The sequence below is a fragment of the Crocodylus porosus genome, unplaced genomic scaffold (assembly GCF_001723895.1).
Source record: "Crocodylus porosus isolate Cpor-Errol unplaced genomic scaffold, CroPor_comp1, whole genome shotgun sequence".
Lineage (NCBI taxonomy): Eukaryota > Metazoa > Chordata > Crocodylia > Crocodylidae > Crocodylus > Crocodylus porosus.
In genome coordinates this window covers 4,706,431-4,732,051 of record NW_017728950.1, presented here as the reverse complement: position 1 = coordinate 4,732,051, position 25,621 = coordinate 4,706,431, and the positions used below count along the sequence as shown (strand labels likewise).

Sequence of the window (25,621 nt, the reverse complement as noted above, 5' to 3'; positions counted from 1 at the left end):
ATGTTTTATATTTTTCTGTGTCCCGGGGGCTGTGGTAATGTGGGACACTTACTTGCAGCCCAGGATGAAAGTTGTGCAGAGCAGAAAGAGGAACCTGTGTGGCTTGTTAGCCGCCTCTTTGTACAGCTGTGGCCGGTCAGTGACGTCAACATCAGACACTGGCCAGCAGAGTTAAAAATGGCGGTCACCGATCTGGAGGGGGCGGATAGCCCGGAGAACAGGCTGCAGCCTGTGCCAGCAGCAGAATGGGCTCCTCAGGCAAGCCTCTGAGGATCCAGCAGTCTGGAGGGTTTGGTGGCCGAAGAAGGAGGCGCTGCAACCAAGATCTCGGCCGATCTCCAGAGGAGCGACGGACCAACCAAGCAAGAGAAGGCAGGAGCAACCCCAGGAGCGCCGTGGGGTCCTAAAGTGAGTGTTGGGATGGCAGACGCCAAGGAAAGGGGCGAAGGGCCAAGGACAACCCAGAAGGAGGTAATTGGGGCGGGATCGCCGCCCGGACATTTGGACATTGACAGACAGGTCTGAGCCGGTCAGGAATCAGCAGTTAGAGGGGAGTGCCTTCCCCATCCATGAGGGTCCAGGGACAGGGAGTTGGTGGTGGGTCGGTGATAGGAGTAGTAAGGACTCCAGAGTCCCTGAGTTAGGGGAACGGAGACCAGGGGCATGCCCCATGGTGGGGCTTGTGGGGAGACTTTGATAGAGGTGACGGTGAATGTCCCTCACAGGATAGGGTTAGGGCATATGGCACTACCAGGGTTAGTAGTGTCCTCCGTTATTGGCCCCGAGACATAGAGCGGTGGCAGAGGCCTGCGAGGAAAACCACAGACAACGATAAGGCAGTGCATCGAAGGTGGCGTGAGGCTGGGGTGTAGGGGTGGTGGAGCCCTGTGAGCAACCGTCTGGCCTAGCCCGGGCCACCGAGGGACCCGCACACTGAGGAACATCAAGTCATGGCAGACGAGAATGGGGTTGGAGGCGCAGGAGGAAGAACTACCCCAGTGGCGAACAGGCCCAGAAGGGGCAGAGACAACCACAAGGAGATCAGAGCTGCCCCAGGGCAGCTGTGGGAAGCGCAGCGGTTGCATTCTTGTTTGGGATTTTTGTTTTCTTGTTTGGGATGTTTGGGGAGGAGGTAATGGGGTGTGTTGATGGTGGGCTAAAGTGCTTCCATTTCTTGTTTTCATCTTCCATGAAAGAGGAAGGAAGGGACAGGTTTTGGGAAGTGAAATCTGGGAATCTGCATTGCCTTGTAACAGTGCACAGCAACTAGGAGGAGGATCAGAGGCTGCCACCTTTGCCCTGGCAATCTCCAATCTCTTATACTGAACATGCTAGTCAAAGACTGACCTAGCCATGGGAAATCATATTTATAACTCAACCACTCTGAAAAGTGGGACGTGGGTCCCCTCTACATATTGAATGTATCACACAATTAACTGATTAACTATGCAGTTAATTTAGACCAGTTACACATGCATAGTAACTATCATGCAATAATAAGATCCATCCACCTATAAAGTTAGAACTAGAAAATGTGTATTAACTTTATAGCTTTATAGCTGATTTCTATCCCACTTTAATTTCCATGTGTAGCAGGGTCTATGCCCATGTGGCAGAGAGTCCTGTCAGCTGATGGGGTTGCACCATGTGCTCCTGGGGCAAAAAGTCCTACAGCTGCCAAAACTCTCCACCTTAGCAGTGACCCACAGTGGGATTCTCCACCACATCAGATGTGGGATTGCTACATGCTGCTTTAGGGGGATCCTAGGATTGCCATCCCAGACTCCCCCCATACCAGCAATAAGGCATGCTAGGATCTGATGCTGGATCCCACAATCATGCCTCCTGCTATGCACATGTGGCATGGCAAAAAGCATGATTTTGTGGATTGTGCATCAGATCCTATCATGCCTTTATCTGAACATCTAGAGGGTTCCTTCATTTCAGATATCTTCACTGGAAAAATTCAGTAAGTTGTTTATGTTTCTCCAGGAATAAAACTAAAACTTCTTGATAAAATATGCAACTGCAACCAAATGATTCAGATGAGGATGCTGATAGTGAAACTGAAACTTAAAAAGAGTGAGCCTAGCCTGGACAAGATTCCGACATTCTTGGATCTGGAATATCTTGTAAGCAAGCCCACTCCTGTTAATGGAGTTATGCAAACATCAAAAAATATTTTGACATAGGCTCTCAGGCTTGATATGTTAATATGTAAGTGAAATCATTGTTGCAGTTCATCTTATCTTCTGTCCCTAGCTTACTGTTTCATTTTGGAACTGTCAGGTCAGAGATGTCTTTGGGCTGAACTTCCCATTTAATTATCCTTAGCCTTCACTTAACTGGAGAGGAACACTCCCTCCACATTGGAATGACCTCATCCCCTCTTTCATTCTACAGAGCTAAGTTAATCTTGTTCTTGTGTTTCATTCCATATTAGTCTTTCCTTTTCTTGCCTTTTCTCATAGCACTGATTTAGAATATGATTTCTGACATGCAGCATCATGGTGATGCACAATGTTAATATGCTTTATCAATTGTACTTATGATCTATGCGTCTTCTGAAATAAAAACCTATTTTAAAAAATGGGACTGACGCTTTTATATTAACCTTGTGTCTACTTTCTAATTGGTTCATCCCCTCAGTACCCCGCTCTGTGCCCTTACAATTAGTTTTTGGTATTTTAATATATAAAAAGAACACGGTAGCAATGAGCCTATGAAAGAATCTTTTAGCGTCACAATTAGTAAAAATGTAGCGATAGAAATATTTATCATTTTAAAAACTAAATTACATTCTTGTCTGGGTTAAGGTTAAACAATGGTAATGTGTTAGCTTGTCACCTCTGGAAATAAACCTGCTTTCTAATCTGTCTTATTGTAAATCATATGTAGAATGAATTAGGTCTCTAATCAGTCCCTGGCTGGTTCATAGTTGCCCATATTAGAAAACTACAACACAGTTATCTGTTGCTGTTCAGGGGATGCTCCAGAATTGAATTAGGTAAGGTTGTTCTCCAGTTAAGATTAAGGGTAGAAGTAGACATTGCCAAACCAAAGCAGATCAGCTGTGGCATGAATTCACTGGTTCCCATGCCACACTGTGCCTCCTTGCCAGGATCCGTACTGACATGTACTTCACACAGAACACATCTAAATAAGATGCTACGGTGATGTAGCATAAGCAGGCACTAACCATGATGCTGCGCAGTAGCAATGAATTACTGTGTAAGAGCTCACTGCTACCCATGCACTACCGGGACTGTGCAGTACTAACTGCTCAGTCAGGACCACATATAGATGTGCCCACAGAGGCACAGGTTACTGTGGGTCCTGGCATTGGGCAGTGTGGAGTGGCTTGGCAGCTGAGTAATTTCTAGTGCCTCATGCCTCTACAAATGAACCTGTTTGACCTGTACCTCATTGTGAAGTGTGGATCAGCATGGGTCCTGTTGCTGGGATAGGGCATGGGAACCAGGGAATCCCAGGAGCCCTAAGCCCCCATGCTGGGACCTGCACTGAACAATGCTTCATGAGGACACATGGATCAGCCTGGGTGCCCATGTGGAGGCATGGGGCACCAGGGATCACCTAGCTTCTGCTCCCCTCCCCACCACTGACCCATGCTGGAATGCCTGCAAGCTTTCCACACCTATGGAGGGAAAGCCAAGTAGGAATTCCAGGGGCTTGAGGAGCCCAATCCTACACAAGGTAAAGCCTAGTGAGTCCCCTTGAGCATCTTTTCATTGGCAGGAGACTGCAGGTAGCTCTGGAATGTCCATATTCTCCCACCACAGAGCAAATAGAAGTCACATGCAGTAAAGTGGCACAATTTTATTAATACCTGTTGTCATGCCACTAATGTGGCAAGATGAAAGTCAGGAACTATAAACTGCTGCAAGACCATTTCAGGCTGGACATAAGGAAGAATTTCTTTGCTGTCCAAGCCCCCACGGTCTGGAACAGCTTGCCATCGAAGGTGGTTCAAGCACCTACATTAAACACCTTCAAGAGCAAATTGGATACTTATTTTGCTGGGATCCTATGACCCCAGCTGACTTCCTGCCCTTCGGGTGAGGGTCTGGACTCAATCTTCCAAGGTCCCTTCCAGCCCTAATGTCTATGAAGTCTATGAACATCTATTTGCTTCCCTCTGTGTAAAAAAAAATTATACCAGCACAAATGTGGTATCAGACAATGTCCTTTCCTTCCCTAATACGCACTGAACAGTGGATCAAATATATTTTGCTGTTAAAGCAGTGAAAGTCCAGATGCCACCTAAAGGAAAGGCTTGTTTGTGTTTGTCCTGATGTAAAAGAGGAGGTAATATGACCCAGTAGAATTAGTTTGGACTCTCACCTCTATATATAAATCTCCTTTATTTTGTCTTTCTTCAGTTGCATTTGTATTATTATATATAAACTATTAAACCTGCAGCACAAATAAGCTAACTCTGCTCCCTCCATAATGTGATTGGCTGTAAATGTGAAAGATGAAGTGATTTTGAAATTTGGTTCCATTTGTCATCACAATAAAAATGAGGTCTTTTCAAATTTTCCACTCATAGACACACAAAGGAGATGGCAGGGAGGGAACGAGATTGCGGGAGTCTTTAATTTAATTATCTCTTAAAGATCAGGTTTCTTCCTTCCTAAATTGGATTTCTTTTTTCATTTTATTTTAATAACAGTTTTAGTTTTCACTCTGTTTCACACTTTCCTGGAGTTTAATGATTGCACTATTTTTACAGTTTTGCACTGTTAAGGATGTTTCCCTTGCACTTAGGCTTCCAAAATGCCTACTTCATCATTTTGTTTTTCACTTTGAAGATAAGTGAGGGTGTAATTTATTAAACTATTATCTTTGGATAGCTTGTTTTTGCTCTATAGTAGCTGGCGTTAGTTAGGCATACCATCATGAACCTTGTATATTTTTTTTCTTAGCAGGTAAGTAGATGGCAAATTAAAATTTATGTTTCCTTTTTATTTTGAAACATTTGCAGGATCCACATTTATACTAACTGTAGAAGAGACCCCTTATTAATAGAGCGGGTCAAAATCTCTCCATTAAATAGGGCTTTTAGGGGAAATTTATTTTTTAGATTGATCAAATTACTCCTAAATACATGCCAGATTATATTTTATTTATATATATAAATATATATATATAGCTTTCCAACAATGGTAAAATCTCAAAAAAACTCTATATATTTATTTTGTGCAATTTCATGAAAATTTTGGAATGATATTTCAATTGCAATTGTTGGAGAAGACAATGGAAGGGTAAAAAGAGAAAGAATAAAAACGAAAACAAATAAAATATTTCAATGTGTGTCAATATTTTGCTTAAATTGTCATTTTCACAGAAAAGCTGAAAAGGTTTCATTTTAGGCTAGCCTCTACTTCTTTTTTCATGTTCTCTTGGTCAATATACAAAATAATTGGTTACTAGCATTGGAATACTAGCATGCTTCTATTCTTTAGCATGTGTCTATATTATACTGATAGTCATTCTTTGCATGTTTAAAGACTGCAGGTTCTGGTTTTTATAAAGTGGACTCTTTTTTTTTTTTGAATGTATTCAAATCCAAAATGATTCCCTTCCCCCACATTCAACATGGGGGAGGGGGAACCCCTTGTCTTGGGTTTGAGTACATGGCCAATGGAGGAGGCAGGGGCAGGTGGCTGCTGTGCCTCTGCCTCCAGCCCTAACCTGGGCTCTGTGTCAGCATCAGAGTCCAGCTGTTGTCCCCCTCCCCTGCTCTGTTGCTGACTTCTGCCTTTCACTCTGATCTGCACTGCCTCTTCCCTCTGCTGTATCTGTCCTCCTGCCTGCCCTGAGAGGGTTCAAGTTGCTGCTTCTCCCTTCTACCTCTACATCAGACAGCAATACACATTCTCGATGGTCAGAATGGGGTCAGAGGAGGGTAAAACTGAGGCACTCTTGGTAAGAATACAAGGGGGTCATGGGGAAAAGGACTTGATAGTGAGCATCTACTACAGACCGCCTCACCAGGCGGATGAGATGGATCTGGACCTGGAATTCTCAGGTCAGCTCAGAGGCAGTTAAGTCAAGGGATGTGGTTGTCATGGGTGACCTAAAGTACCCAGACACATGCTGGGAGGAGCAGTCAGCCAGGTCTGACTGCTCACATAGGTTCCTAGCCAGGATACAGGACCACCACCTAACCCAGGAGGTGCATAGTTCCACCAGGGGAAAAGCCTTGCTGGACTTAGTCCTTGCTACAGGCTATGACCTGGTGAGGGGTCTGCAGTTACTTGACCAGTTGGGTGACAGTGATCTTGCCTGCTGGAATTTCCTATCTAGCGCAAGGTGGTGAAAGCAAGCAGTAAAGCAAAAGTCCTTGACATCAGGAGAGCTGACTTCAATTAACTAAGATTAGTACGAGAAGCATTGGGGTCTTGGAGCTTCAGTGAGATGGGAGTCCAAGACGGGTGGTTGTTATTCAGGGAGACAATCCTCTGAGCTCAAAGAGAGTCAGTCCCAATGCACACCAAGGTGGGCAGGAGTGCTAAAAAAAGCACCATGACTTGGCAAAGGCATCCAGGAATGCTTGAGGGCAAAAAAGGAGGTGTACAAACAGTGGAAGCAAGAGGCTATCACCAAGGAGGATTACACCTCTGTTGCTTGTGACTGCAGCGAGGCTGTTAGGAAGGCCAAAACAGAGATGGAGCTAGGGCTAGTGACCAGAATTAGGGATAACATAAAGTTATCCCTAATTCAAATACATAGAGAGTAAGAAGAAGGCAGTGGGCAACGTGGGGCCCCTACAGGACAGGCTTGGCAATCTGGTGAGTGTGGAAGGCCAGTCACATGGTCAAGGGGCAGTGGGTCAGGCCCTAGAAAGAGAGGCTAAAGGTCCTGAATCTATCCAGCCTCCACAAGAGAAGGCTGAGAGGGGATCTGGTGGCCATTTACAAACTCACCAGGGGGGCCAGTGGAAATTGAGTGAGACTCTGTTCTCCCAGGCACCACCAGGGGTTACTAAGAATAACAGCCACAAATTGTTAGAAAGAAGGTTCATGCTAGACATCAGGAGGCATTACTTCACAGTTAGGGCTGCCAGACTCTGGAAAGGACTCCTAAGGGAGGTGGTACTCTCTCCTATTTGGGAGTCTTCAAGAGGAGGCTGAAAAGATATTTGGCTGGGGTGTTATGACCCCAGCACTCATTCCTGCCCGGTCGTCAGACCTGATGATCTGTTTAGGTCCCTTCCAACCCTAAGCACTATGATACTATGATACTATGATACCTGCCCCCTTGCCACTGTTTACCTCCCTGCCATTGTTTTTCCTGTTGCAGCTGTGGGGTGGGGGGTGAATTTAAGATGACCCTCCAATAATTACATTCTACGCATGGAAAATTATAACAAATATATAGATTTTTCATGTATAGAATCTAATGACTGGGAGGCCATCTTGAATTCAAAGTCGTCTTGGATTCAAGTAAATATGGTACTATCATGTAACTCTGAGTTCAGTGGTTAAATTGGTGGTGAGGGGAAGTCTTGAATCAAAACAGAAATCTTTTGAAGGTGTTTTTCTTAGGAAACTAAAATACCACTCTCCCCCACAACCCAAATATTTTACAGAAACAAGAAACTTTCTTTTGATCCCAAACAGAATCCCTTACTTTGTTTTGGGGGTCATTCACCCTTTAAAAAAATCTTTTTAAAACTTAATTTTATGTCCATTTTTAAATAGAGACATTTCAAAATAAGATACTGAAAAATGTAAATATTAAAACACAGTGATTTGACATTTCTAAAATAAAGTACTTCATTATTAAAATGGTAAAATAAAATGTTTAGTAATATGTATCCCCATTTTTTTCCAGTGGAAACATTTCACTGAAGTTAACTGGAATCTTGCAAATAGTACCAGACTTCTGAAATTTCATTTAATGAATTTACTATTTGCCATTAAACAAATAAAAATTACCCAGTTCTAATCTGTAGTGTGAAGTCACTGTAGTTAAGAGATTTATGTCAGTGATTAAATTTCCCACCTCAGTAGTTGAAAGGCACATGGAACTCATATAGTTTAGGCTGCTGTTGTTAAGCAGAATTTGGTCCATTTGTGCTCTTTGCTAATGCATCTTTATTATTTTTTTTTTTAGTAATGCTGAATGTTTGCTTTGCTTTTTTTACATGGCCTTTACTAATTGTCTAGAGCTAAAAAAGAAAAAAGTTTGACTCAAAACTTTGAGTCTAAGCAACACACTTAAAGTTTGATGGGATTCAAAACCCAAAATCAAAATTTGTGTTTCAGATATTATTTAAATTAATATGTGATACAGTTTACTATCATATGCAGGGCACACTTGTTTTAGCTCTCTCATAATAACTTGATCTACCCAAACATTAAAAACAATAGAATAATTTAATAGTGTCTCTTGGGTCCTCTTGGTCTCTATTGGCTGACTCTAGTTGCTGTGATTCTACTTTTATAGGACAAAGTGCTTACAAAGTTAGCAGCATTATAAAACTCAGTGAGGCAAAACTATATGAAAGGTCTGAGCAACACATAAAAACTCACCTTTTGGGAGTATGTTGATGAATAAAAAAATTACCTTGGGCTTCCATTATGTTCAGGTTTCAATTGACACCAAGTCACTCCTTTTCTTGTTAACAGAGGGAAGGGTTTGAGCAACTAGGCCAATGCTTTCTATGTTTAAAATAACTCACATATGTTTATGGAAACGATTTTTATTATTTAATACTAAACATTACAATCAGGTTGTACAATTACTCCATTACTGTCTAAATCAATTTTATTTCTTGAATGAGAGATTGGAAGCCTTTTTATAAATGTTGTTATTATTTTGTTTCTTTTGCCTTTGAGATCCTTTGGCATATTTTATGAGTTCCTCAGGACCAGACCTATGTTTTGTTACGATTTTTGTATAATTCTTCCAGCAAGGGGGTCACATCATAATATAGAGATTGACTTACAATGATACATAAATAATAATTTTTACACTTTCCTATCGCTTCTGTGTAGTTTGATTGGCATCTGCTCCTTAATAATAAGAATCCAGAAAATATGCCTATGTTTTATCATAACAAACAACATGTTATTCCATAGTGATGACATTTAACACTGTACAAAAAGCCTCCTGATGAATATCTAGTTCATTTGCATTACTAAACAAAACAGAAAGGATTCACCTCTGACTTCAGTCCTATGCGATCTGCCTAGGCAGTTCTTAGAATGGATTGTAAAATAAGAAGTTCAGATCTGAGGAAGCATGAATGATTTTTCATTCTACGAAAGGACTGCTCTCTTCAAATCATGAATGAGGTTGTAAAAAGAATATTATGAGAGTGTGTGCAGTGTAGCTGTCTGTAGTTCATCTGGCCAATATGCCAACCGAATTTTTAAGCTGTGTAAGTTCTTTCACCTTATAATCAATGTACTTTGTATTAGACAACATGTGTTTCATATTCAGCACATCTACAGCTTAGATAGGGGGATTCTAAAATATTTACCTGTCAGGGAAGTTTGGTTTGATGAATTAATTAATTACAGGTGTTTTCCAAATACATCACAGAAGGAATCTTGGAAGAAACATGATTAGAACCAGTGGGTAATTTAAAAGTACAAATGCAGAAAAGAGTAGATTACTTTGAAATCAACCCAGAAAAAATGTTTTGAGGCCTAGTTTGTTTCCTGTATATATATTCACATATTTTCTTCACCAACCCAACACCTTTTTTTCCTTCAGTACAGGCCATCATTGTTCTGCTTGTCTTTTTTCCTGACTCAAATTTTTGTAATTATCTCTCTCTGCTGCCTCTGCAGATGAATACATTTCAAAAGGCATTCAGAAATACACATGGAAAATTTGTAGCTGCTTCTGTTTGCATATACAAAGGTAGGTATTTAAATGGGAAATTGTGTATGTATAGAAATCACAGAAAACAGCGTCTTAGAAATACCTTTGATACTGTAGATGCAGATGAGTCACTTGTACATACATTGCGATAGCTTGATTCTGTAAATACTTCACACAGAAAGGTAATTATAATTATTCAGAGTGGCATAGTTTGGAACTGAGAATCACAACTGAGAATCCATAGTTTAAACTTGGACTGAGTTTTGTGCTTAAAATCAAATTTAAAATTGATAGTAACGTGTATTTATTGTGTGTATTTGTATATACTATATCTTTCCAAAATTATGGCACATGCTATTTGAACATGGAATATTTTTAAAGAATTTACAAGTAAATCTGTTAATTTTTCTCCAAGTAAAAAATAATTTAAAATAAGCCCTTTAAAAAATGTGGTTTCAGACTCTGCTTTCTAAAATAACCTTGGGATTCAAAATATGTATTTACTTTCCTTATAGTTAAAACTCACTAAAATGTGAGGGATAGGCATGTGTCACGGCATGGGGACCCAGGAGCTGCCGTGATCTCTCCTGGCGTCCCTACCGTGCCAAGTTGTTTATTTAGCACCCTCATTCTCGCCCACCACGACTTTGATGGTTGTATAATATTAATGGGAGGCTGTCTTTACACGACCCCTTGGACCCGGTGCTCTTACCCTTCTGGTCCTTGCTCTATAGGAATAGATTCTGGTGCCCCCCTACCCTATGGGCATCGCGTGGCTCCTTCCACCCCCAATACCACACCCCAAGCCTCAGGTGCTCCGGACGTTATCGTGTCTATACTCTTCCTTAGTGGCCCTCCCCAAAGCCCCTGACCATATGCTCACCCTCACCGGGCTCCTTATTCCCATACTCGTCCCCACCGGGCTATAGTCGTACGCTCGCCCTCACCGGGCTCCCTAATCTTGTACTGGCCCTCACCAGGCTCTAGTCGTATGCCTGCCCTCACTGGGCTCTCTAGTCTGGTACTTGCCCTCACCAGGCTCTCTAGTCATACGCTCACCCTCTCCCGGGGCCTCTCACTAAGCTCGCCCCCATCTGGGGCTTCTCGATAAGGTTTGCCCCCTTTCTGGGGCCTCTCAATAGGCTTGCCCCCTTTCTAGGGCTTCTCCCGCACAGACAGTGCCCCCGCTGGGGCCTGTCTCTCCGCGCTTCCCACATTCTCCTGCGCTCACGCCAACCCGCACTGGGGCCTATTACCGCATGATCCCTGCAGTCGGGGCTCAGGTGGCCATAGCCGTGCCTGGCACCTGACCCTCCTTCTGGGTCTTACTCCCGACTCGGGCTCCTTACCATCGGGCTCAGGCGGCCTCCGCCTTACCGGGCCTTCCTGACCCCTTCTAATGGGACTGGGTTCAGTGTCCCCTGAATGTCGTACCCCACCGGGCTTCTCGCTTGCATGTCCCTCCCTCGGGCTCTACTCGCGCTCGCCCACATGGAGGTCTATCTCGTGCTCACGCGACCGGGGCTCAGGTGGCCATAGCCGTGCCTGGCTCCCAAGACCCCCTTCTCAGGGTCATACGCCCCACTAAGCTTCTCCGACTACAACCCACATGGGGCTGGGGTCACGACACCCCAAACGCAGAGCCACCCTGGTGCCAAACTGCTGTGCCTTCTCTGGCACCCAATTGCTGTGCCGTCCCAGGGCACCAGGAACCCCCACGCTACTGGGGAGCTCCCTTGAGGCCTCCTCCAACCTCTACAGCCTCACCCGGTCCTCTGGTGTTAGACAAACAACCAAACAGAAAACATAAAGCCATGAGCCAACCAGGTGTTGGCTTCTGCCCTGGGGTGAGGTGGCATACCACGGAAAAGAGGCCTGTGGAAACACAAACTGGACAACTCTTAGCGGTGGATCACTCGGCTCGTGCGTCGATGAAGAACGCAGCTGGCTGCGAGAATTAATGTGAATTGCAGGACACATTGATCATCGACACTTCGAATGCACTTGCGGCCCCAGGTTCCTCCCGGGGCTACGCCTGTCTGAGCGTCGCTTGACGATCAATCGCCCACGCGGTGCGTGTGGGGCCGGTGGTGCTGGCCGTCCGGTCCCTGCTACTGCTGGGCGCGGCTGGGGTGCCTTGCAGGCGACATAACATAAGCCTCCTGGCTATAACATAAATTCTGCGCCGTCCCGGCTCTCCTTCATACCTCCCTGTCAGGGTTCTCTCCACCCCATACCATCAGGCAGGCGCTCAGGGGGTCAGGCTGCTCTGCCCTGCTTTGCTCAGCTCTGCTCTGTTCTACAGCAGAGCTCCTGCTGCTTAGGCTGCCAGAGGGGAACTGCCTTCTGGCCTCAGCCTGACTGCTTATAAAGGCCAGACCCTGCCCCCTTCTGGCCAGCTGACCAAATTGGTTGCCCCAGCAACCCTCACCTGTGCTGCCCTGCTGACTGGCAGCTAAGCCCCTGTCACCATTACCAGTAGCAAGCACCCTAGTGCCTGCTACAGCATGGTAGGGCACCTTTGTTGTATGCCACTTTAAAAGGCTTAAGCAGGGTCTGGAGCAGCCAGCAGGTGCAGGGCAGCTTAATGAGGCAATCACTTGACTGCAGGAGGGCTCCTGGATTGCAGGATGAGGCCGGGCAGTCTCAATATAAACCCAGGCCCTAAGACTGAGCTGGCAGTTGCTGCAGGGAGCCAAAGAGACAACATTGCCCATCTGGAGCTGCTGCTCCCAGAACACCTGGAGGTTAAGGGTAGGAACTATAAGGATGGAGGAGGTTCCCGGTCCTGAGAAATGACCAAAAACTACACCTTGTCAGGTATTGCAGTCCCTTGTAGACCTGTAGGGCGCCGTCTGCTGCTCGACTAGGGTGTTATTGGTTCTAATTGATAATCTACACACCCCCGTTTCACCTGCCACGACTTGACGTTAATGGAGTTGGTTCATGTACCTGCACGTGTAGTCCAATTAGTAGTCTCACTGACATCCTGTGGGGTCCCACATTCTTGAGGGCTCCACCAGCCCTACACCCTCTCCCATTCCACCAGGATCTAGCCAGCCAGCTGGTCCAGCCACGTGTCCTCTGTTCCACTCAAACAACCAACAAAAGACCAAAAAGAAAACAAGAAAACAGAGAAGGCTCTCCCGGCCTGTGTCACTGCTCCTGCTGTTTGCAGCCACAATCTAAACCAAAATTGACCTTCTTGTGGTCAGTCCCTCTTCGGTGGCTCTCTCTCTCTTTCTCTCTCTCTTGCTCCCTCTGAAAGCCTCTTGTGGAGATCGCCATGATTTCTTTTAGCACCTTGAGTCCATCTTATTGGCTTGTGTCACTTTTACATGCATTATGGTACCATGAAAGTCAATATTGCCTCTCTATTAGGGTTATTACGGTACTATTCTCCCTGCCAGGCTCCAGCTCCCGGCATGTAAACAAACAGTTCTGCTCCCTGCAGGGCCAGTAGACTTAGCTGTAAACCTCTGCTGGGGATGTTACTCTCTGCAAGAGTCTCCTACCAGCACTCCACATCGCTTTCAGAGTTCCCTGCAGCATGTGCCGGCTCACTCCTCCTCCTCCTCTTTCCTGTCCCGTGCTCCTCCTGCTTTCCTCTCCCAGGCTCTTCTTTATACTGGTGCAGGAGTTCTCTGCCTCTCCCTTCCCAACACACCTCAGTAAGGGAGATTTCTGCCGGGCTCCTTGGGGCTGAGGACCTGGGGCCGCTGAGCCTTTGATTAGCCCGGGAGCTTTGGAGCCTGGTGGCTCCTTCTCTCTCTCACACACCTTACTGGAGTTGGGTGGTGTGGTGGGGTTTCCTGTGGCAGGGTGATCTCTAGGAAATGCCACACCAGTGCCTCCCTAGTGGAAGGTGAGTATGGATTGCCATATAGCCTCATCCCCCATGACCTGGTGGATTACCCCATAGAGGGGACAAGCAAGGTGTGCAGGCATATCATCAGGCCTGAGGCCCAAGGGGTATAAAGCCTAGTAGCCCCAGTGAGGGCATGGTGCAGTGGCCCCAGTGAGGGAGCATGTGAGTAGGAGGCTGGGTAGAGTAGGTTCTGCATGGGTAGGCCTGAAGGACTGTGCATAGGCTAGCTTTAGAGAGAGAATGAGCAGTGTTTGGAGGGGCCCAAGAAGGCAGACCTGTATTAGCGGAAGAGAGGTAGCTGCTCAGGAACTTAGCCAGGAAATCCTTGACTGGTCAATGCTGAGGCCAGGATCAGAACTGTCAAAGGGCCAGAGTGCCCACTCCAGAGCCAGGAGCCTAGAGTTCTGACTGGCCTAGTAGTGAGACCAGGGCCTGTGTGGCCAAAGGTCCTAGAGGGGGCCACTGCTGAGAGGGCAAGGCCTCTAGGGAGTTTGGAGCCCCTTGTGACAGTGGAGGTTAGGCCACCTGCTTAGGAGGGATCCAGGACAGTGTCTGACATATCAGACTGGAATGTAATAGGGCCTAGTGTGGGGCCAATGCCATATAGCGATGCCATCTGTGAGGCACGGCACATGGTATAAAGGGAAGTCCAGAGCCATGTATTACATCTTTGGTATTGGGTCTGTCCTGTCTCGTCTTAAAGACTTCCAAGGTTGGTGACTGCACCACCTCCTTCGGAAGTCTATTCCAGATTCTGGTCACCTTTACCATAAAGAAGTTATTCCTTGCATCCAACCTTAAACCATTCTTTAACAGCTTATGGCCGTTGTTTTTCTCTCAGCTCCCAATATATTCACCGTTTACATACTTATAGACAGCCTCCAATTACCCCCTCAGTCTTCTCTCTTCCCCAGACTGAACAGTCCCAGATCCCTTAGTCTTTCCTCATAAGATGTGTCCTCCAGGCTCTTGATCATTCTTGTGGCCTTTCTCTAGATGCTTTCAAGATTCTCCACATCTTTTTTAAAGTGCTGTGCCCAGAGTTGGACACAGTACTCCAGCTGAGGTCTCACCAATGATGAGTAGAAAGGAAATATCATTTCCTTAGCCCTGCTCGTGATGTAGTGGCTAATGCACCCAGTATGCTGTTAGCTCTGCTGACTACAGCATCACACTGGTGGCTCAAGTTCATTCTGTGATCAACCATAACTCCTAGGTCCCTTTCAGCCATCATGCTGTCCAGGATATCACCACCTAACCTATATTCATGTTGCTAGTTACTTCTCCCCAGATAAAGCACTCTACATTTATTCTTTCTTCATCCAATACAGACCCATCCACTAACACTCTCTGGGTTAACCCCTTAGCCAGTTCCCAACCCATTGACCATTGACTCTGCCAGCCCACAATCCCTCAGTTTTTTTATAAGAGCATCATGGGAGACCATATTGAAAGCCTTTTTAAGATCCAAGTATATTACATCTACCATGTCTCCCACACCTAAGTGGTTTGTTACTTAATCATAGAAGCAGGTGAGGCTGGCCAGACATGATATGGCCACAATGAAACCATGTTGGCTATCCTTCAGCATCATGCCTTCTGCCAGTTTCTCTCACAGTTTGAGAAATGACCACTCTTCCTGAACTCCCTTCCCCTCCAGTCCCTCTTCCCATAGGGTCTCTCCTACTATTTTCCTAAGCTCATTCAAGTCAGCCTTCCTGAAGTCAAGCACCTCTGCCTTACTAGTGGACTTCCTTGCCCTACAACAGGTAGTGAATGCTATCATCTCATGATCACAATGTCCCAGCTGACCCTCAATCTGTAGTTTCGTATATCTACCACCAGGTCATCTCCTTTGGTTAGAACCAAATCCAACAAAACGTTGCCCATTCACCTCCTGTACTAAATAAAGTTCTTCCATACAGGTAAAAAACCTATGTGACGGGTCAGATGTGGCTGAGTGCTCCTCTCATGTCAGGGTAATTAAGGCCACCCATGACAATCATGTCCCTTGAATGTGTAGTTTTCATCAGTTCTCTGGAAAATTCCAGATCCATCTCCTCCCGGTGTGGTGGTCTGTACTAGATGCCTACCATCAAAGTCCCCTTCTCCTCACCACCCCCCCCACAGGGGTCTTGAGTCACTCTTCTCTTGATACAATTTGGGTCTCCAAGGAGGCATAACATTCCTTTACATAAAGAACTACACCTCGTTCTGTACCTGATCCTTTTTGTGCAGCCTGTAGACCTCTATGCATACAGCCCAGTCATACGTGGCATCCCACCAGGTCTCTGTTATTCTGACAAGATTGCGTTCCCTATTTGCTAGCAGGAGTGCTAGTTCCTCCTGTTTATTCCCTATAGTTTTAGCATTTGTGCATAGACATACAAGTCCCCCATTGGTAACCCCCTGTTCCCTGCCACCCCAAATTCATTCCAGCCTCTCAAGACCTCCCTGACTGCCCTCTTTATGTCCTTCCTGCTTGGCTGTCTTCCAGCTTGCATTCCTGTCTGCATACCCATTCCCTGATGCACCTAGTTTTAAAGCCCTCTCCAGCAAGTCAGCCAACATGGAAGAAAACAATTTCTTCTCCCTGTAATGGAAGAGTTATTAGGCATCAGAAAATGAGCAAACTTCATATAGAGATGAAACTGTTCAGAATAGGAAAGTTCTCAACATTATGAATATTCTCATTCAACTTTAATCATAATACCTATAAAAATTAGGCCACTTTAAGGCACCTAAATGGGGACAAACAAGATGGAATTTACACAAACTTTTTTTGTTAATCTTGCTTTGAGCGCTTAATGATGTAACATTAACTTTCTTTTAAAATGTATGTTAAAGTTAGTTACAAATTTAGCATAATATGAATCTGGAGAATATATCTTTCTAGTTTTGTTGATGAATAAGACTGGATTCCACCCTAGAATACACATTTGACATTTCCTTTTGATTCTTCTTTAAACATCAGATTCTGTGAAATTACATCTTCCACTATGTCTGTTCTACCAATCAATACCTATCTAGTATAAAGAGCTTTACATGTTGAAGAATGGGAAGCAGAATAAAAAGCTTAAACACTCTTGTAAATGCGAAATCCATGAAATATACAAAACACTATACAGTCACCTATAATAAATAACATTAAATAACAAAGTGCACTGCTATGTTACAATTACAGACATTAACTGAAATATTTTTAGATGTGTTTCATTACAAAAGCAAATATACATGAAATAAAAAGTCTTCAAATAACCTTATTTGATACTTACAGAAACTGAATACAACAACTAAGGACTATGGATGTTCAAAAATACCATGTGCCCCTGGCTACAAGTATCAAGCGTGCCAGCAGATTGTTTTCTATAATTGGGATGGGTTTATATTCCAATTGCACTTATAAATAATTTTAAATAGATAACAGATGGCTAATAAATATTTCATTAAAAAAAAAAAACTCGCTAGGCCAATCAGTTTGTAAGCACCAAATATCACTGTATTTTTGGGTGAAGAGATTGCTTCCTTAATGTACAGCATCCTTGGATTCAAGCCACCTTAGAGTAAACAAGCTGGGTATGTTGCCATGACAGTAGGCTTCCAAATATCAGCTCCTCATGCACAGACCATAATCAGTTACATGCCCTATTTTACACCACAGAATTCTGGATGAATCTGCATCTAAGATCTCCCTGAATCAGTGAATTGTCACACTGTTCCAATTTCAGGTAACTGACTATAGGGAATTTCTAGCCTCTTCCCGTTCTTTCCCAGCATCCCAGTTTCCTCTTAATATGAGTTTTGCTCATTTTCTGATGCCTCAAAGCTCTTCCATTGCAGGGTTAACCACATGAAAGAACTTATTTTTCTCTTCATGTTTTTCTGGGGCTAGCACTTTAAAGTTAATAGTCACCAGCTACAGCTATAATTCAGCTGTTTGTGTACCTGACAAGTGTTTCCTTTATTTTTCTATCTTCCATCTTGTAAGTACTTGTTTGGTTTCCACCTTCTTATGCCAGAGGAGACTGCACTTCCCTACACACAATATTGGATATTTGTCAGTTTGAAAAGCCTCTTGCAGACACTAAAATGTTAAAGGAGTGTATTATTTTAACAATTAATGCTGCATAGAATGGAAAGGGCGAAAATGAAGTATACAATGCATTCAACAAGATTACTTCATTTTATCTGTCAGCTGTGTGGAATAAAATGTTGAAATCACATATGGTAGACAAAGCAAATCATGAAAGCTAAATGTGTGAACTATTGTCACTGCGATCCTAGACTGACTTTACTGATGCCATGATGGTCAGGTAACTCAATAGCCATAGCTTTACAGGAGACATGGTAGGAATATTTTCAAAATATTCTTCATTAGCTTGTTCAGCTTTTCATGCCTTTAATGGGAGTCTCAAAGTAAATCACTTTAGGGAGTTTTGAAAGTGCACTCCTTGCCTGTGCCACCAGTATTAAAAGAAACTAGTGTAGAAGACATGCTATGTATAGTCAAATATTCTGTGGGCAATTACATTGATTTAAAAAGTATTGGCAACAGCATATTCTGCTGTATAATGGGCTGAAAGGCCAGATTTGTAGATTGTTAGCAAGAGCCAACTTCCAACTTTGTGATATCTCATCTATCAGGATCCTGTACATTCTGCTAGGGTGAGAGGAAAGCATTTTGATGCTGTGAAATGAGCCCAATAATTTCAAGGCTGTTTGTACCATACAAAACATTAGACATAAAATATGTGTAATGGCCCCCAAATTTATGCCTAAGAATTATGTACAATGTGAACGGTTTACAGCATCTTTCAGTAATTTTCAGTGTTATTGAAACAATTTTAAAAATGTACAAGGAAGCAAGACTGTCATATGCATTATGTAACAGGAGTAACTCCCTAGGGGGCCGAGCTCTCCCCTAGCAGCCCATACTGTGTCCAGTCGGTCTACGATGCTCCCTCAATCTCACCCGCCATGTCTTTGATGGCAATTATGTAATTAAGGAGGCTGCCTCTTCGGTTCTCCTGGACACGGTTATCCTCCTGTACATTAGCCTGGCTCTGCTAATGGCTGTTCCTGGGCACCCCAGCCTTATGGGCTATACGTGGCTCCAACCACCCCTTTACCATGCCCCAAGCCTCGCAGTTGTACCGGATGTTGTTTGGTCAGTCTCGCTCTGTGCACCCTCACTGGCGCTTGGGCTCTCCGTGGCCCTAGTCTCACCACTGTTCCCTCTGGCGCTCGTCAACTGCTGCCCCCTTTGCCTCGGGGTTTCTCATCACCCCCCTTTGCCTCGAGGGCACTTATCACACTGCCCCTTGCACTGGGGTTACCGCAACCTTGGCGCTCAGGTGGTTGAAGCCATGCCTGGCCCCAACTCTCCTCCTTGGGGTCTCAACCCCCTGCTGGGCTCAGGTGGCCTCAGCCTTCCCTGGCCTCCGATTCTCCACTCCCCTTTGCCTCAGGGCTAGGGTCAGTGCACCCCTGGATTCTGCACCTTCTCTGGCACCAGGGTCCCCATGTTACCGTGAAGCCCCTATGAGGCCTCTTCCAACCCCTAATAGCTTCACCAGGTCCTCCAGTGTAAACCACAAACACAAAGCATAAGCCTCTGGGTTATAACATTAAATTCTAGCCGTTTAGCTGTAATATCCTTCAAGCCACCTGACAGATACTCCATCTCTTCCACAGTATCAGCCTGCTCGTGCAGCCCAGCTTCTCCTCTTTACTCACATAGGCAGAGTTCTCTCTCTCCCTTGGCAGCCAGCAGCCCACACACCCTGGCCTCAGACTTGTGGTTTATATATAGGCACCAGGCCCTGCCCCTTCTGGTCAGCTGACCAGGCACGTGTAAATCCTTACCCTCATTAACTGGTTGGACCGGCAACCTGCACTTGGGTCCTTATCTCTGCTCTCAAAATAGCAGGCACCTTAGTGCCCTGCTACACATTATACCACTGGAAAGCTTTAAAGGGTTCTGCAGAAGGATGTCCCTTTTGGACCAGAGAGCTGACTGATGAAGTATCTGGCATAAAGTCATAACCAAGTAGAATGGGGTCAAGAAAGTTTAGCTTGTAGAAGTTGTCAAATGTGATCCAGAGCCCATAACCTGCAAAGAAACAGAGCATCAGCAGGGTACTAGGAGTTCTACATGTCATATATTTATGCAGCTCTTGAAACGTACAGGAGCAGGAGGTATTTTAGAGGACTGAGTGATTGTGCCTGGTAGGGCTCTCTCTTTAAATTGCACAGTTTAGGAGCTCTGTAAAAAATGTAAAGCAGGTTGCTGTGAACAAATCATTAGCACTACAAAATAGAGCCTGTCCATGGGTGGTTTAAACACTGTGAATGCAGGTCCTGTAGTCTTGACAGTATTAAGTGGTTTTTTTTATTTCCCTTTAGAAAAAGAAGATCGGGTGAAGGGGCAGCTTGATTGCTAGCAGTGTGGAAGGAGGTGGCAGGAACCTACTAGAATCCATATTGTAAAATAAAGGCACAGAAATGTAGAGAGAGGAAGAAAAAAATGTAGGAGATGGTGATGCATCAGAAAATGTTAGGGAAAATTTAATTTTTATGGTACTATTGAATGTACATACGTTATTGGCAAGAAGATTAGTTATGTGATTCTGATAATTCTAGATAATCCATGTTATTTTCTTCTTTACTCATTCTTAATTTTTCTTATACTAACTTACTTTCCAGTAGCCTTGGCCCTCTGTTTTTCATAAAATCAAACAAATCTTTAGAAAGCTGGTGATAGTGTAGTCTCAAGTGATGCATCCTATTTAAAAGCATTCTTTATCAGAGGTTGTAAGTTCCATGAAATTGTGTGCCAAAACAATACAACGTTTAACTCTATCATCTTTTATTAATACTGGTAAATACTTGTGGTATTTACAGCAAGCTAATCAAAATGTTGGTAATAACTTCACTTGTGCCTAATTATTTGCCATGTATTTTACAACAAAATCAGATTACTTGCTTAAGAACTGCCTGCAAAACTGCCTTGTGTGTGTGTATGATAATAAATATAATAACAAAAACCACAGCTGCTTCTTTTGCTCTTTCCAGTTTCTTTAGCCTGATGCTGTTTGAATCATTTTTTTTATTTGAGGAAGAACTGCTACCTCAGTTGGTGCTACCAGGCCTGCTGTTAATTTATGAACTTGAAAAAAAGAAGGAAGGACTCTCAGAATAAAATGGATAGAGTCTGTCAGGACCCCCTAAAGATTCAACATGCGCACAAAATTATGTTAGCTCATAATACCAAGTTTAAAAAAAGTTTATCCACTTCTTCATCCTAACTCACTTTTATAAGTAGCGTTGCTAGTAAAGAAAACTGCAATAAAAAAGTTCTTTTGCCTTTCGCATGGTTACACCCATCAGAAATGTAACTAAGCTTAGACTAAGGATTCATTGGCGTTATTTACTAAAATTAACAGTGGTTGCACTCCGAAACAAAACAGCATATCAACATTTACAGCAACTGCGCCTTGTTTGTCAGAGACCATTGGAGCATGCAATCTCTTATGGGAAATAATTCCAAATAAAGAGCTAACTACTAGGAAGACTGCTCAGAGGATGAACACACAAGTTATATTTGCCAAGTGTCTTGGTTTATAATATTCTTTATGGAAGTGGTAGCAGCAAATTGAAAAAAATAAGCAATGAGAAATAGTTGCTGACCACATGTTAAACACAAAACAATGAAGATAGCTTTGCAATTGGGCAGCCAGTCCTCTGAATTCTCAAACTGGGCACAGCACAATAATAAAAGGGGATTGCTTCAAACATGGGAAAGGAAAAGAGCATCCTTTCCTCTTAATTTTTTGTTGTGTTCTCCAAAGGGCCACCAAACATTTCTTTCTATCTTTAATGCTTCTATAAAGGCATGTCTTAATATTTATGCTATCTATAAATATTTTATCTGTACCAATACTTGATGGAAGGAGAAATACTAATAAAATACATCCACTAGGGAAATACATCTAATAGCAGATTGAAAGCTTGTGTGACAGCAGCCACAGTAATCTCTATTGTAGAAAAGTATCTTATACATCACATCTGGACAGTGTGTGGCAAACTCCTCAACTGACGAGGTAATTTGCAGTTACCTGTCAATGACCACCAACCAGTTCATCTGGCTAAAGAGAGAATACTGATATTTGTGTCCCGAATAAGGATATTTTAACAGATAATTTGGTTCTATGACATTGAGTGTTTTATTTATTTATTTTACTGCATACACTTTTGTCCTATTCAATTAAGCCAAAGGATTCCTTTTTATCATCTTTCCTGTTGTACGGAAGTCTGTTTATAGAGAGGGTTCTGGGATTGCACTACTAACAACATAGGAAAGATGCACACAGTCAGAGATGACCCAAGCAGGGTGAGCGGCTTGGGGTAAATCAGTCTGTGCGGGGCCCCACCCCTGGATACAAGGAAGCTGGCAGTGGATTCAGTGGTGTGGGGGGGAGGTGGCGAGCAGCCAGATGTGAAGCCGACAGCAGCATGGAATTGCTGCGCCACTCTACCTGGCTCTTTGGGGGCCTCCCAAAGCATGCGGCCTGGGGCAGTCACCCCGATTCATCAACCCCCCCCACCAGGGCTGACCCTGCACACAGGTATATGTCTATTGCCCTGTACATATATTAGTATTCTCCTGGAAGCATCACTGCTCTCCTAGTAGAAACCATGGGTGTACAGATATTCAAGATTTTTCCCCAGAGCAAAAAAGGCCAGCCCAGGAGTAAAATAATCCAAGAAAGACCAAGTGCTCTCTTTCTCCACCCATGCTCCCCAACGCCTCACACTGCTACCATCTGTCTCCATGCAGACTGGGTGCGGAGGCTAGTGAACATGCTGAGACATTTGCACAGGGGTTCCCTGGCTGTACAGTGTCAGCACTGTGTGGTCTGTGCCCTTCAGAGTTTCAGCATTTGAATATCTCTTCAGCTGTCTCTGAATAAATAAGCATTCCTACCAGAAAAAAAAAACAAACCCAGCAAAATTCTCCCAATGATTTAAACATGTGTACACTGCCTCTGTTTCCCTAAAACTAGTTGCTGAAGCCTCTTCACTTTTGCAATGCTAAGCAGCAATTGGGGTAGCTATTTACAATCACCATCTCAATTTTTTCATTTTTCTTTGTGGAAAAAGAAAGAAAAAAATAATAGAATAAAGGAAGATTGGCTTTCAGATGTGTTGTGCATCAGTAATTCTCTTTTCATTGGGAAAAACTCAGCCAGGTGATAGCTTTGCTTCTCCCCTACTGCAGATAACAGTATATATAAGTCCTGTTTGGGGTGGTCCTCATGGAAAGGCAGTTACAATGAAGGTGGTGTATGCATGAAGTTGGTCAATAATTAAGTTGCACTCCATGTTCAAAGATAGCTTATTTTGCCTAGCAACTCTGAATTCAATAATCTAAAAGTTGCAGCATTTGAGAAATGGTAGTAAATTCAAGTTACATAGCAAATTCATTTTGCTTTTGTAATCATAACAGTTTCATAAACAAGTGATTACTGGACTTTTGTATAAAGCCTCAATTTCAAGAACTGAGTTTCAATCACAAATCTAGTCAGATTGTATGCAGAATCTGTGTTGAGTGGTATAAGGGACTGGGGTATAGGTTGTCTTGCCTAATGGTTAGGCCACTAAAGGAAAGAAGGGCCTTGGTCTGGGTCAAAGGGCAGGAGCCATATACCAAATCCAGAGGGAGAGCCAGAAATAGAGTCTAAAACACAATTCAGGGTCAGTTGCCACCTATTAATCTGGGAGGCAATTCACAGGGTGAAGTCCCAAAACAGAGCCAAATAAGGGCCAGGAGCCAGAATCACAGGGAAATTCAAAGCTGAAGTCTAGAAATAAACCCAGAGCTAGAGTCAGAAACCAGGAGGCTTGCCACAGCACAGCGGTTGACTAGCCCGTAAAGTGAGGTCCCCAGCTGGTGCTAAATGGGTAAGTGGTGCTCCCAGCATCCAATCAGGATGCTTCCTGATTTAAATTTAGGCATGGTTCTTTAGCTGTGGCTTGCTGCAGGTGTGGCATCTGTGGTACTTGGTTCAGGCTGGTCTGCCTGCTTAGAGTCCCTGACAACTGATTTGGTGGAAATATTTCAAGCTTTTTGCATATGAAAAAGTGATCATGTAACTCCATATGAAACAACAATCTATTGAATAACCACAACTGTCATAGTACATAGAGCTAAATATCAGGTGGTCTGAGTTATATTACCTTAGACTTTGACATTTTGGAACTTATAAGTTAAGCGGGGCCCATGACTGCCTACTTGGCTGACAGAACTCCAAGGAAAAAAACAAAGTACACTATTGCATAGTCAGGTGGCTTGAACCCTTTCCTAAGTCAAAATTTAGCTTGTAAGCTCATAGGAGTAATGGACTTCCTTTATTGTTTTGTTAGCTACAATGCTAAACATGTTGTTAGTGCCTAACAGGGAGATACTAAACAACTCCTCCAGGGTGCATTTACATGCGTGCTTTACTGGTGGGCTGATTAATTAGCTCTGCAATAAAGCATCAGTGTCTACACATGGACCTGTATTAGGGTGCAATAAATTAATTAACTTCACTGTAGAATAGTACTGTCTGGGACAAGTACTATCTTACAGCGGAACAGTGTACATTGTAATGCATATGGAGAGGCTGCTAGAGCATACTAATTAGCATGCTCCAGCAGACTCACAGCAGATTAATTGAGTCTTCTCTGATGCGTGCTAATTAACATACATTGGAGCAGAGGTTCATCATGTGTATAGGTTCCCCTTGTGCCCCAGCCATGCCCTGTATAGCACGTTGAGCCAGGGTGGAACAGCTCTGGAGTGGCAGGCTGGCCCCTGCTACATGCTATGTGCTAATTGCATGTATAGATGCACCCCCAGGGCACATCCACACATGCAGGCAGTTGCACTTGCAGCAGCTTAAATAGGAAGAGCACAAATTTGTGCCAGAGATTTCTGCCTAAGCACATGTGCCTGATCATGCACTTTGGCGGTGGGCAAATTGTGCCACTTGGGGCAAACTGACCCTGCCCGGCTCCTCTTTGATCTTCAGCCATGGCAAGCTAGGGGCTGGTGCCAACACCTGTGCTGGTCCCAGCAATATAAAAAACTGCCCAGGTGAGCAGCTCAGGGCAACTTGCTCTCAGGAGCTTCTGAGGCCCCGTCAGTTGGTATCCTTGTGCCAACTGCACTGCTGAAGCAGTCCTGACCTAGACTGGCCCCAGCACAGTCTATCTACTGCAGCAGTCTGTCAGTGGGGGTTGCTGCCTGGCTGTGACCTGCTGCCACCTGCAACAGTATCTGCTGCCTTGGACTTGTGGCCCCATGGCTGTGTGCCTGCCAGACCCAGATGGAGACCACACAGCTGCCTGGGCTGTGGTATGGGCACTGCAGCAGAGCTTTTTGCACCTCTGTGCCAGCTGCCAGTGGACTGTTGCTGCACAGTTCACCTTTATGCAGCTTCTGTCATGCCTTCTGGTGCCCCTGCTCTGCCATCTGGCCTACTTTGAACTGTTGAAGCGTGTCTTCCTGGCCCTAAATGGCTAGGAGATCAGGCATTTCATCTGCCCTGCAGCCGGGTCCCTGGTGCTGGCCTAGGCAGGCTCCTCTGCCCAGGTCCTGCCACTTGCCTCATTAGCCTGGATCCTGGTATTCCTTGTTTAAAAATTGCAAATTTTATGATAAAACCCCAAATTCTTTCATTAAAACCCTTAAATCCACATTCTTCCACAATTAAAATGAAACACCACTACACATTGAAAGAGATCAGTTGGCCAACGTTTTGTTGATATATTTACAATTTTAAAGCAGTTTGGAAGCTCACCAGTGCCACTATCATCATAGTAAAATGAATTCTAAATATCTATACA

General features: G+C 44.1%; 2 long non-coding RNA genes across 2 annotated transcripts in view; one reads left to right on the top strand and one right to left on the bottom strand.

Moving 5' to 3' along the window:
* The window catches only part of LOC109323762, an 18,091-nt gene extending 5,423 nt beyond the window's left edge, over positions 1 to 12,668 (top strand). The window contains exons 2-3 of the long non-coding RNA XR_002104749.1: positions 613 to 617; positions 12,585 to 12,668. This is a non-coding gene — a long non-coding RNA (uncharacterized LOC109323762). The remainder of the gene's footprint in view (positions 1 to 612; positions 618 to 12,584) is intronic.
* LOC109323763 lies at positions 5,160 to 25,621 on the bottom strand. The gene is made up of 3 exons (XR_002104750.1): positions 25,507 to 25,621; positions 17,155 to 17,160; positions 5,160 to 5,173 (listed from the first exon to the last, which is right to left on the bottom strand). It is a non-coding gene; the product is annotated as an uncharacterized LOC109323763 (long non-coding RNA).